Below are 13087 nucleotides of genomic sequence, written 5' to 3' on the forward strand. Positions count from 1 at the left end.
AAGTTGTCATAGATTCTATTACCCTAGCACTAGTGAACGCCCACGACGCCGTTCGCGTGAAATTCTTATATTTACAATATTTTCTGGAACTATACATTTTCCGGGATAAAATGTAGTCTATAGTCTTCTCCAAGGTCCAATTTATCTCTTTACCAAATTGCATCCAAATCAGTTCAGCGGTGAAAAGATAACAGCCAGGCAGAATTAACTTCGCGTTTGTAACATTAGTATGAATAATTATTGCAATGATACAATTAGTCTAATTGTCCTACGACATATACGCAAAGGGAGCGTGCGTACAGTGCGTTGCCATTTCGAAAATAATTCATTACATTCAAAATGAGGTCAGGCTTGCGAACTGAAGTTGCAGGCATGCGCAGAGGGAGCGCACTGAAGTTCGTGGCAATCGGCTATTGCGCGCGGCGCTGTCTCCGCCCAGCCCGCGTCCAAGCCTCGCGGATTAAAAAAAAAATAATTAAAAAAAGAAAATTAACCCAAGGCGTGTTCCATTCCAAATTCAAATAAAAAACATGGCGGTTGTTGGTACACGCGGTGACGGTTTCTTGTGAATTGTGGTATCAATATGTTCCTCCCGGACTGGACCTAATTTACAATAGTGTTAAGTGTGTGTGTTTAGACATAATTGATTTTAACCAGCCTCCAGACAACCCATTGTAAGTTATTATCTTATATTACTATTAATTTGCAGATATTAAGTATTTTATGGAAAAAATAGCCACGCATAATGTGAATTCTTGCGAAATAATGCCCTTTCTTTATTAGTTACTTCGTCGTGGACATTCAAGGATGTAGCATTGTCTTGTCTGTATGTTAACTGCTAGTGTACATATAATTATTAATTTTATTGTTATATGTGTATAATATAATGTTGAAGGCTTAAGGTAATTAATTAAATAAGGGAGACAATTAATTCAGATCTACGTAGTCGTAAATTTAAACAAAAAGTTAAATTTCATATTTTTTTTGTGTTTTATAGTAAGTACAGTGTATTTTGCAATGCAAAAATAAATTATTGAGGTCAAAAGAGGAAGTGAAATATTTCTTTTGTTGTGTGTTTTAGGGGGGTAGTACAGAACTTTTAACTATTTTTTTAACTAAACTCCAATTTTTTTTTTGGTTTTTTTATATTTTTAAATGCCCAACTTTTACCTATACTTGTACCTATTTTTTTGATTAAAATTCACTCACTTTTTTTGTTATCTTTGTAATTAATCAGGGGGAGAAGGCTGGTTATAACTAAAATTGTAAAACCTTATTGTGTGATGAATAAACGATTAAATGATTTATTTTAAAACTAGCAGTCGCCCGCGGCTTCGTCCACGTGGAATTGAGTTTTTCACAAATCCCTCGGGAACCATGGATTTTTCCGGGATAAAAAGTAGCTTATGCATTAATCCATGCTACAAATTATCTCAATACCAAATGTCAGCTAATTCGGTTCAGTAGTCGAGGCGTGAAAGAGTAACAAACATTCATATCATCAAAATCATCAGTTTCAAATTTCGGAAAACCATTGATTTTTTTTTCGGGATATAAAGTAGCCAATCAAGAGTAAAATCTATTTCCATTCTAAATTTCAGCCAAATCGCTTCAGTATAGCAGCGTTAAAGAATAACAAACATCCAAACATACATACAAACTTTCGCGTATATAATATTAGTAGGATACTCCGATTGAATATTTTGCAACTACTGCTGAACCAATCTGTAAATGGGTGGAAATTATATGAAAGTCTATACTTTAGAGGTTAAAATGTTCAGAATTGTATGCAGACGAAGCTCTGTGTGTCTACTAGTCATGCTCGTAAATATAGCTATGGCCAATGATATTTTATACGAGAGATATGGCACTAGCGCATCTGAACTGAGGCGGATAAATGTGCATAATTGTATTAATTTTATTTAGTCGCTTATTAAACAACGAAAGTTTTATTTAAACACATACAATACCTTAATATTAATTGATTAATATTAAGGAATTATTATGTGTTTATTGTGTTGTGTGAGCCGTGATAGCCCAGTGGATATGATCTCTGCCTCCGATTCCGGAGGGTGTGGGTTCGAATCCAGTCCGGAGCATGCACTTCCAACTTTTCAGTTGTGTGCATTTTAAGAAATTAAATATCACGTGTCTCAATCGGTGAAGGAAAACATCGTGAGGAAACCTGCATACCAGAGAATTATCTTAATTCTCTGCGAGTGTGAAGTCTGCCAATCCGCATTGGGCCAGCGTGGTGGACTATTGGCCTTACCCCTCTCATTCTGAGAGGAGACTCGAGCTCAGCAGTGAGCTGAATATGGGTTGATGACGATATGTGTTTAAAATTAATATTAAGGTATTATATTATGTGTTAAAATCAGTCATGAGCTGATCCTTGCAAAGCGGCAGTTTGGATCGTGTCGCGTTGCAAGAACTAGCTCATGAATTAGAGCCCCGTATGAGTTCGAAGCATGTCATTAGGTACATAAAAATGCTTATCTAATGTATAAAATACACCAAAATTCTGAAAAACACCCATTTTCTTCTTCCTTCTGGGCCGTTTCCGCACTTCGCTGTTGTGCGCGTTCGCCGTATATTGTCGGACCTGGGTGACGTTGTCGCATAGGTTCGTCGGCTTTTTGCGGATAATAGCAAAATAAATAAATCATTACATATTCATGATGAACTTCCGCAAAGTAACGCCTGCTTCTATCCAATATTTAAAATGCTGTTGTCAAAGGGTTATCAAATGGATAGTGTCCTTATATAGTAATCCCTCAATGATTCAATGAAGTCAATGCAGTAGTAGACAAGTATAAATAGCGCTCCTGACGCATGTACCGACGTGTACGGATGCCAAGCTAGTAGTCGCATCGGCGCACTATTGTGTGACGTCATCATCATCATATCAGCCGATGGACGTCCACTGCAGGACATAGGCCTTTTGTAGGGACTTCCAAACATCACGATACTGAGCCACCTGCATCCAGCGAATCCCTGCGACTCGCTTGATGTCGTCAGTCCACCTGGTGGGGAGTCGGCCAACACTGCGCTTACTAGTGCGGGGTCGCCATTCCAGCACTTTGGGACCCCAACGTCCATCGGCTCTTCGAACTATATGCCCCGCCCATTGCCACTTCAACTTCGCAACTCGTTGAGCTATGTCGGTGACTTTAGTTCTTCTGCGGATCTCCTCATTTCTGATTCGATCACGCAGAGATACTCCTAACATAGCTCGTTCCATCGCCCGCTGTGTGACTCTGAGCATTCTTATGAGGCCCATAGTTAGCGACCAAGTTTTGGAACCATAGGTCATCACAGGCAACACGCACTGTTCGAAGACTTTTGTCTTCAGGCACTGAGGAATTTCGGACGAAAAGATGTCGCGAAGTTTCCCGAATGCAGCCCAGCCGAGTTGGATTCGACGGTTCATCTCTTTCTCGAAATTGGACCTACCTAACTGGATCATATGTCCTAGGTATATGTATTCGTCTACAATTTCGAGTGCAGCGTTCTCAACTATAACTGGGTGGCGCGATACATTACACATTATTTTCATTTTGGCCATGTTCATTTTCAGGCCCACCTGTTGAGAAACTCGTGTGACGTAGGCGGATTTAATTGAAATTAAATTAAATAGGGATGTGACAGAGTGGTATCCTAGGATAGGAAAAAAGAAAAGAGGTCGCCCCTGCCAACGATGGGAGGATGACCTCAGACAGACAGCAGGAGACACATGGAGAAGGAAAGCAAGAGATAGAGAACTATGGAAGTGTTTGGAGGAGGCCTATGCCCGAGGGCAATGATATATTACAATAATATTATGTATATAAAATTCAGTAAATAAAGGCTTTTATTATTATTATTATTAAATTAAATATTGCTTATCTACTGTAATGAGGGCCATTGCAGATTTTTACAGCTAAGGCGAAGGCGAAGCCAAATCGCACAATAGACAGCACGAGTGCTATTATGACTAATTATATGCAGTGGCATACTATACATTTGCTACTCCCATTTCGTAATTTACTCAATATAAAACGGCAAAGTATATCACAAAACTATACATTCCTACAGTCGTTTGGTAATATTAATTAGAACAAAGGTAAACCCTGCTACAATGGAACCCTGAATTTTTGTAGCCAAATGACATAGCTACCCACTCGCGACGGCCCATAGCACGTATCTTTCTTTATATATAAAAAACATATCTTAGTTGAATCAGTTTCCACCAGTGCTAAGCTATGTGAATCAATGAATATGATTGAAGGATATCAAACACATCCATAGCAACGTAGCACATCTCTGGTGGAAAAGCACCCTAACCGTATGTTGGAACCCGCGCCGGGTGACGCAAGCACTGGGGGAAGTTTAAACACATTTAATACCTCTCGTCGCTACGCTATCAGTGAGTGTAACTATTCAGCGTGACGTCATTTGTCAGATATATTGGCGCCGATTCGTTTGTTCAAAGAGCGTATACTATACATAGCACACATATTTATTATATTCGTGCTATAGTAGAACATAATATCTATTAACAACGGAATACTCGTAAATTACTCTTCATTGTCTTGTAACTTACTATTATAAATTTGAAACCATTTTAGGAAACGACGCAACGCTTTCCCAGTCCGTCCGTTTCAGTCCGTGAGCTAACCCTAGGGTCATGCCTGAAAATCAGCGCTACAGTTATTTAGCTGAGATAGATAGAGCTGAGATAGTCATAGAGCTGAGGCAGCGCCCCAATTAGCCGAAGCCTTAGTATTAGGTTAGTATTAAGTCTCATGTTTTCTCCTAAATATTTTATGTTTTTTGACTGAATAAATGATTTTATTATTATTATTATACAAAACAGATGGATTACCTTTTTGTAGTGACGTGATCAAGTTATATCAGCATTAGCAAACCTAGCATTAGCCTTCCTTACTACAGCTGCTGCAATATCGCCTCGGCTGTAATTTTCGACTTACCGCACTTATATCATAATGTACTATTACAACTGAATTTTGCAGTATTTATTGCGCTAGTAAAGTGAAAACAAACTATTAGACTATGATAACAGTCCATTACTGCATTAATAGTCCACAATGACTATATATTCATTATAGTCATTTGATTAAAGAATCCATTTTGTTGTAGCTAGGTGTACAGAGCACTCTATTTTAATGATGCGAATAAATTACGCGCATCGAAGTTTATGATTATAATAATGGCGGTTCAAGGCTTCGACTTTAGAGTTTCAGATACGAGTGTGTGACCTACATATTGTGTTTATATGTGACTAGCAAACGCCTCGCGGTTTCACCCGTGTAGTTTCAATTCCCGTGGGTATGAGGGATTAAAATATAGCCTACCAGCGGACGTTCGCGATTTCTTTTGCGTGAAAATATTTTTTCACAAATCCCTCGGGAACCAAAGATTTCTCCGGTATGAAAAGTGTGCCAATGTGTTAATCCATGACATTATCTATCTTTGTTTTAAATTTCAGCCAAATCGGTTCAGTAGTTGCGGCGTTAAAGAATAACAAACATACATCCATTCAAACTTTTGCGTTTAAAATATTAAAAGAATGTAGAGAAATAATACAATATGAAACTTAAGCTAACTTCATGGCCCAAGGGTGTCCACGGCAAAAGGAAATGTGTAACTCTCAGAGAGCATACGTGCCATTTACTGGTTTCAGTTTTTTCTACTTCGGCTCCCGGTCTTGATTCTGTCTTCTTGATATAAAACGGAGCTAATGTGTCAACGCATGTAGTGTCCCACATTAGGATCTACCCCATTGCCCTGGTATCCAGCGTCAATCCATCAGGTCTTTTGCCATCATCCCGACTCAAGTCGTCGTGGCAAGAGCCCTTTTCGTTATATCATTTAGTCTATGTTAACTGAGTGAGGATGATAAAAATTCTTAACCCTGACGACATGATTAGCGCAAGAATATTTATGGTATCAAGAGCCCTTTTTATTTTAGTCAGCCTATATTACCTCAGTGAGGAAAAATGCTCAGCCAGGCTATTGTAACGATATCTTTATAACTCGCAACTGCGAGTTTCGAATTTACCTCTCTCTGTTTACCTCGATACTATAAAATGAGAAAGATAGCGGTGAATTTGAGACTAGCCGTGCAGCTCATAGTTGGGAAGTTAGTGATGTTACACCTCCGTGTCGGAGGCAAGTTGGCAAGTGTAAGTTAGCCTTAAGACGTGTTTCCGTAGCGTCGCGGCCTAACAACCCGCCTGAGGGCCCTCACCGTAATGACTCCCTGCACAATAACACAATAACACATTTTGTCCGTCTCTTGTCTTTGTATTCTGGTACTTTCATTTGCTTTCACTTTCATTTTAACTGCCTCGTAGGCCCAATGCTTAAAAGTTGAGCAACGGATAACATATCATCTTTATCAACTTTTTTTTTTATATTCTTTACAAGTTAGCCCTTGACTACAATCTCACCTGATGGTAAGTGATGATGCAATCTAAGATGGAAGCGGGCTAACTTGTTAGAAGGAGGATGAAAATCCACACCCCTTTCGGTTTCTACACGACATCGTACCGGCACGCTAAATATGCTTGGCGGTACGTCTTTGTCGGTAGGGTGGTAACTAGCCACGGCCGAAGCCTCCCACCAGCCAAAAACCTATTTAATACTAGCTGATGCCACGCGGTTTCACCCGCGTGGTTCCCGTTCCCGTAAGAATACGGGGATAATATATAGCTTATAGCCTTCCTCGATAAATGGGCTATCTAACACTGAAAGAATTTTTAAAATCGGACCAGTACTTCCTGAGATTAGAGCGTTCAATCAAACAAACAAACACACTCTTCAGCTTTATAATATTAGTAAAGATACTTTACTATTTGTAAAGAACAAAAATTACAAATCCAAAACCCACACGCACGAAGTCGTGAACGTTATTAGTCTACAAAAATCTAGAATAAAAATAATATTTTCACGAGAAAATATGAACACGAGTAGAGGATTACAAGACGCTTGTAATGGAGATATTTTTTCTCCATTTTCTCTTTGTTAAAATATTTGTTTTCTCTGTTTTCATTTCAAATTACGAATGATATTGCTCATAAAGATGAAATTCAACCTTGGGTGAAGACGTTTTTAGAAAATTAAGGCGAGATATAGTTTAAAGTTTCATATTGTTTTTCTCAATTTTCTTTTAGATTAAATTTTCTTTTGAACAAAGTTCTTTTGATTTCAAACGTAGCAAATTTTATCCAACACATAATATATCAAGCTTATGTGCTTTAGGTATCTATGTCTGATCTCACTAATATTAATATTACAGGCGAAAGTTTGTGTGTGTTATAGGTGTGTATGTTTGTTAGTATGTTACGCCGTAACTACTTAACTGATTTGGCTTATATTTTGATTGTAGGTATATAGACTATGTATGTATTCAATGATGGATTAAAACATGGGCTACTTTTTAACACGAAAAATCTATACTTATATATAAAGCTGAAGATTTTGTTTGTTTGATTGAACGCGCTAATCTCAGAAACTACTGATCCGATTTGAAAAATTCTTTCAGTGTTAGATAGCTCATTTATCGAGGAAGGCTATATATTATCCCCATACTCTTACGGGAACGGGAACCACGCGTGTGAAACCGCGCGGCGTCAGCTAGTAGTAAGATATGAGTCCGAGCATCCATTCCAATTATTGAGAATTTGAGGATTTCTTGTGTGTATTATTTTGAACTATTAACAACTGATTAATTAATTAATTATTTAGTATTTAATTATGATTTTGAGCCATTACATTACATTAATGGTTAAAAGCCGTGATAGCCGTAGGTATGACATCTGCCTGCGATTCCGGAGTTCGAATTCGGTCCGGGGCATGCACCTCCAACTTTTCAGTTGTGTACATTTTAAGAAATTAAATATCACGTGTCTCAAACAGTGCAGGAATTACATCGTAATGAAACCTGCATACCAGAGAATTTTTCTAATTCTCTGCGTGTGTGAAGTCTGCCAATCCTCATTGGGCTAGCGTGGTGGATTGTCCTATCTCCTCTCATTCTGAGAGGAGACTCGAGCTCAGCAGTGAGCTGAATATGGGTTGATATCTAATGATGATGATGACGATTAACATCTGATCGTTATTGAATTTAATATTAGAGTAGCATGGTGGGTCAAAGCTCCATATCCAATCAGATATCAGCATAGCTCCCTCTCCTATCAGAAGGTCTGTGGGGCCCTTTAGTGAGCCAATAAAATAGGCTGATAATAACAATAATACTAAAAGTGCAAGTTATATAAAAGCTTTTTTTTTATTCTTTACAAGTTAGCCCTTGATTACAATCTCACCTGATGGTAAGTGATGATGCAATCTAAGATGGAAGCGGGCTAACGTGTTAGGAGGAGGATGAAAATCCACTCCCCTATTGTTTCTACACGACATCGTACCGGAACGCTAAATCGCTTGGCGGTACGTCTTTGTCGGTAGGGTGGTAGCTAGCCACGGCCGAAGCTTCCCACCAGCCAGACCTGGACCAATTAAGAAAACCTCAATCGGCCCAGCCGGGGATCGAACCCAGGACCTCTGTCTTGTAAGTCCACCGAGCATATAACACGACACGGAGGTCGTTAAAATTGTTATTTTGATAGGAGGTGTTATTTTAGTCACAGTTTCAGGTTAGGTCTCTTTTCGAGACCAATAATTATTAATTTATTTGGCTGGTGGGAGGCTTCGACCGTGGCTAGTTACCACCCTACCGGCAAAGACGTACCGCCAAGCGATTTAGCGTTCCGGCACGATGCCGTGTAGAAACTGAAAGGAGTGTGGATTTTAATCCTTCTCCTAACAAGTTAGTCCGGTTTCATCTTAAACTGCATCATCACTTACCATCAGGTGAGATTTGACGGGCTAACTTGTAAAGAATAAAAAAAACCCTACCGACAAGGTACCACGTACTTCGAAGAACGCAAAACGTATTGAATAGTCTAGAACAGGTCTTGAACTTTTTGGTCCCAAACACTGGACCAAGGAGACTGCTCAAGTAAAGAGCTCTACTACCAATATGTGGTTAGAGCTGAAACCCACCACGCCAGTGGAGTCACGAGCTATCAGCAAAAGTGCTAGGATGGCGCTGACGTGTGTTTGTATAAAACTGCAATAAAGTGCACTGTGGCGGAACGGGGTCACGGAAACACACGGGGCTGCGTTCGTACGGAAACACTGACACTTTTAATGCCCGATTAAAAAGGGGCATTAAAATCATCATCATCATCTCCTTACCCTTTTCCCACTTAAGTGGGGTCGGAAAAATATGTCAATCTTTTCCATTCGTCTCTATTACTCGTCAACTCGTCATCCACTCCTTTTACACACATGTCCTCTTTCACACAATCCAACCATCTCTTCTTTGGCCTTCCTCTCCTCTTATGTCCTTCCACTTGCACATTCAACATTTTTCCAGTAATATGACTTTCCTCTCTACGCATTACATGTCCATACCAAGCTAACCTTCTACTCCTCAATTTTTCTGTCACTGGCGCCACCTACAGACTTCCTCTTATATACTCATCCATCTAGCATTAAAATCAAAAATTAAAATTCATTTATTTCAATTATGCTCAGTTTAGAAATGTCAGGCAACAATATTCTTAGATAATAGTAATAATAATGTGTTGAAAAATAGATGGTCCATTTCAGGACCACTCTTGTACCCCGTGTCATTACAATTTAAAAAATACAAGGATTTTATTAAAATTTATTAAAGTGAATAAATCTAACTAAGTAAAAAGAAATAAATAAAAAAAAACAAGTTTTTGAGTTATATCAAGATGGCGTCCATAGAGCAACTATGACGTGTCCATTGACAGCAAACGACAAATCGATTAGTGCATTGAAAACGTCATCTATCCGCCATTAGTATCCTTATTAATGTTGCATTTCTTGAGAGATAAAGAATATTATTTCGAAAGAATTATAGTAAATTTGTAGATTTGTATAATCAAAAATAGTTGAAAAAAATATGTTCTTTTATTTCCGCTAGGGTACAATGACTGATCCTGGGCTCCATACAATTTTGGACCATCTCCTTTTAAATTAAAGTTACGAGGGTTCCAAACGCGGGCGCTTTTGCGTGAAGAGCCCACAATAAACTCTGTCAGTGTTTTTTTGTTCAAACAGAACTTTTACAATATTTAAGTAGCCAATCATATAATGTATTTCATTTCCATGCTTTTTATCGTTTATATAATTTATTCACAAGACTTTTATATAAGCTTGCTATGTAGATTTTTAACTTTTGACTTTAGTTCCCTATAGGGTGGTTTAAGTTTGAAGGTTTATGGCCCGTATGTTTCCAAAGCATTGGTTGCACAAGCCGCGGTCACATCTATAGCTGCAGGGTGTCCTGTTACTATGAATTGATTTCCCTTGCTAATGTGTGCTCCCTGCTCGTACGAATTCAAACCTTATTGATATTGAAATAAAGTTGATTTTGGTAAAATTATTTGTTTTTGCATAATTAAAATGATTGAACAGCAGCTCAATCGGCTAATTGAAACTTTTTTTTTTAAATGGCCTAAAATTTTTTATTATCGGTCTATTACTACAGAAAACATATGTATAAGCTAGTCAAATATGGAGGAACGAGTCGTTAAATTGAAGTATTTTCTTCGAAAGAATAATTTAATTGAAATATTATACTACTTCCACAATACAAGCTTTAAAATTAACTTAAGAGCGCGCAGCGCGTCGGTGCGATATGGATAAAATTCGAAGCGCAAGCGAGACGCCGAATTATGACTTTCACGTGAGTGAAAAGCACGGAGCGATTGACGCGCGACGCAAATTTTATGACGTGAGCGCCAAAACCATTCTTACCTAATTGCAAGAAAATTAAACAACATAACGAAAAACAAAATGGCCATGTTCAAGATATATACCTAATTTTCTATACAAAACAAAAATTTAAGAAAATAAGTTTGCTTTTCCTGAGATTGAAAGCAAAATGTGAGCAAAACATGTATTTTTCAAAAAAATAAACTATCGAGAAAAGTTTTACAAATTGTGTATTTTGTATAGTAATAACGAAGCTAACACTTTGAAATATCATTTACCCAAATATCAGGCTCCTAACTTTTTCAGAATCTGAGATCCAGAACTATTTGTAACCACCAAATTACATATTGCACACTCTAGGGAGTCGATGCCTGGACTGACCGCTCGGCTTGCATTCTCACGCACGGTATGTGCAGATAATCGATTCCGAAAACTCTAGTCAGCGATTTTGCATCCGTGAGAGAAGCTCACGGGTGCCAGACCTACAGCATGGGCATGTGCCAGACCTGCCTTTTGTCCAGACATAACAATTGTATTTTATTTTTTAGAGACTTAAATCCTCCTAAATTCTAAATTTAAATAAAACTTTTGATTCCAAAAACGCTGTCCGTTATAATTGTCTATAATTTATCAGTACCATTACCTCAAGCAAGTTTTATTTACTAGTTTTCGCCTTTCAGTTTTTAAATAAAAAACATGATTTTTAATATTTACATCGAAAGTACAGTAATTACCATCTCAGTAGTTAACGAGATTCTTAGAAAACTGCCCCCCTAGCCAAGTGGTTCGTCGATTCTCTTTCTACGATCGCTAACGCTTCGAAATCTTCAGATTCGAATCGATCAGATCTTGGTCACGTGACCTGTCGGTAGCAAATGTCATTCCCATACATTTTTCTAGTTTTCTAAGCGTTTGCGATCGTAGAAAGAGAATCGACGTGCCACATGGCTACAGGTGCAGTAGCCGCAGCACAAAGGAGGAACAAACATACACACACACACACAAACTTTCGCCTTTATTATATTAGTGTGATTAAAATTTCTGAGAAATTAAAACAGCTCCATCTAATGGCACTGCTGCACAACTCTTTCAATTCCTTAGAAACTCACATTTACGGTTACGCGATAGTCACAGTATAAAAACATTGAAAACTCACATTAGGCAATCTGCAGGCTAATTCACTATTTTTGACGTATGCTAGTTGACAAATACGAAATTAAGATTCCATGTAACAAATGTCATCCGGTGCTTACTGATCAATATCACACAGTAGGTAAAAGACATTTTGTCAATTGATTTGATGTTTATTTTAATAGGTTGGTAATAAAGACCAAAATAGTGAATCAGCCAGCAATCATGGACGCTCAGTACGCGAGGTGCCTAACAGTTGAAAAATAAACAAATATTACGATTTATTCATTGAAAAGTATCAAAATATCACCCGCATTCTGTCGCAGAGGTCGTCAAATAGTTTCCAAGTTATACGGATTCACAGCCGCGGCTCGGAGTTTGGATTTGAAATTCAATTACTTGATACAAAAGTTTAGCTATGAGCGAGCGACGTGGGCGAATCCTTGTAGTAAAAGTAGCCTATGTGTTAATCCATGCTATAATATATCTCAATACCAAATTTCAGCTAATAATTCTGTTTAACAGTCGAGGCGTGAAAGAGTAACAAACATTCATATCATCAAAATCATCAGTTTCGCAAATCTCGGGAAACCTTGGATTTTTGGGGATAAATAGTAGCCTTTGTATTAATCCAGAGTAAAACCTATTTCCATTCCAAATTTTAGCCAAATCTCTTCAGTAGTACAAATAGTAGTATAAATATAAATATACATCGAATCAATTGAAAAATGACATCTACTATAACTGTATGATATCCACCAGTAGGCACCGGATGACATTTGTTAAATATAATCGTATATAACTAACATATTACATCAAATTTAGTGAATTAGACTGCATGGGCTACTGTGAACATATGGTAGGTCCATAAGGGCCGCGGGGACCTAATAGATTTTATATAATCATCATAATCATAATTATCAACCCATATTCGGCTCACTGCTGAGCTCGAGTCTCCTCTCAGAATGAGAGGAGTTAGGCTAATAGTCCACCACGCTGGCCCAACACGAATTGGCAGACTTCACACACGCAGAGAATAAATTTTTAAGAAAAAATTCTCTGGCATATGCAGGTTTTCCTTACGATGTTTTTCCTTCGCCGTTTGAGACACGTTAGACTTATATAATAGATGATAGGAAAT

The 13087-nt window shown here is 38.0% G+C and overlaps 1 protein-coding gene across 10 annotated transcripts in view; it reads left to right on the plus strand.

Moving 5' to 3' along the window:
• Positions 1-409: 409 nt before the first annotated feature.
• Positions 410-13087, plus strand: part of LOC112055019 (muscle calcium channel subunit alpha-1) — a 78219-nt gene continuing 65541 nt past the window's right edge. For all 10 annotated transcript variants that reach the window (XR_008252112.1, XM_052889215.1, XM_052889208.1 and 7 more), the window contains exon 1: positions 410-674. The gene's annotated coding sequence lies outside the window, so the exon portion shown is untranslated. The remainder of the gene's footprint in view (positions 675-13087) is intronic.

Source organism: Bicyclus anynana, chromosome 25, assembly GCF_947172395.1.
Source record: "Bicyclus anynana chromosome 25, ilBicAnyn1.1, whole genome shotgun sequence".
Lineage (NCBI taxonomy): Eukaryota > Metazoa > Arthropoda > Insecta > Lepidoptera > Nymphalidae > Bicyclus > Bicyclus anynana.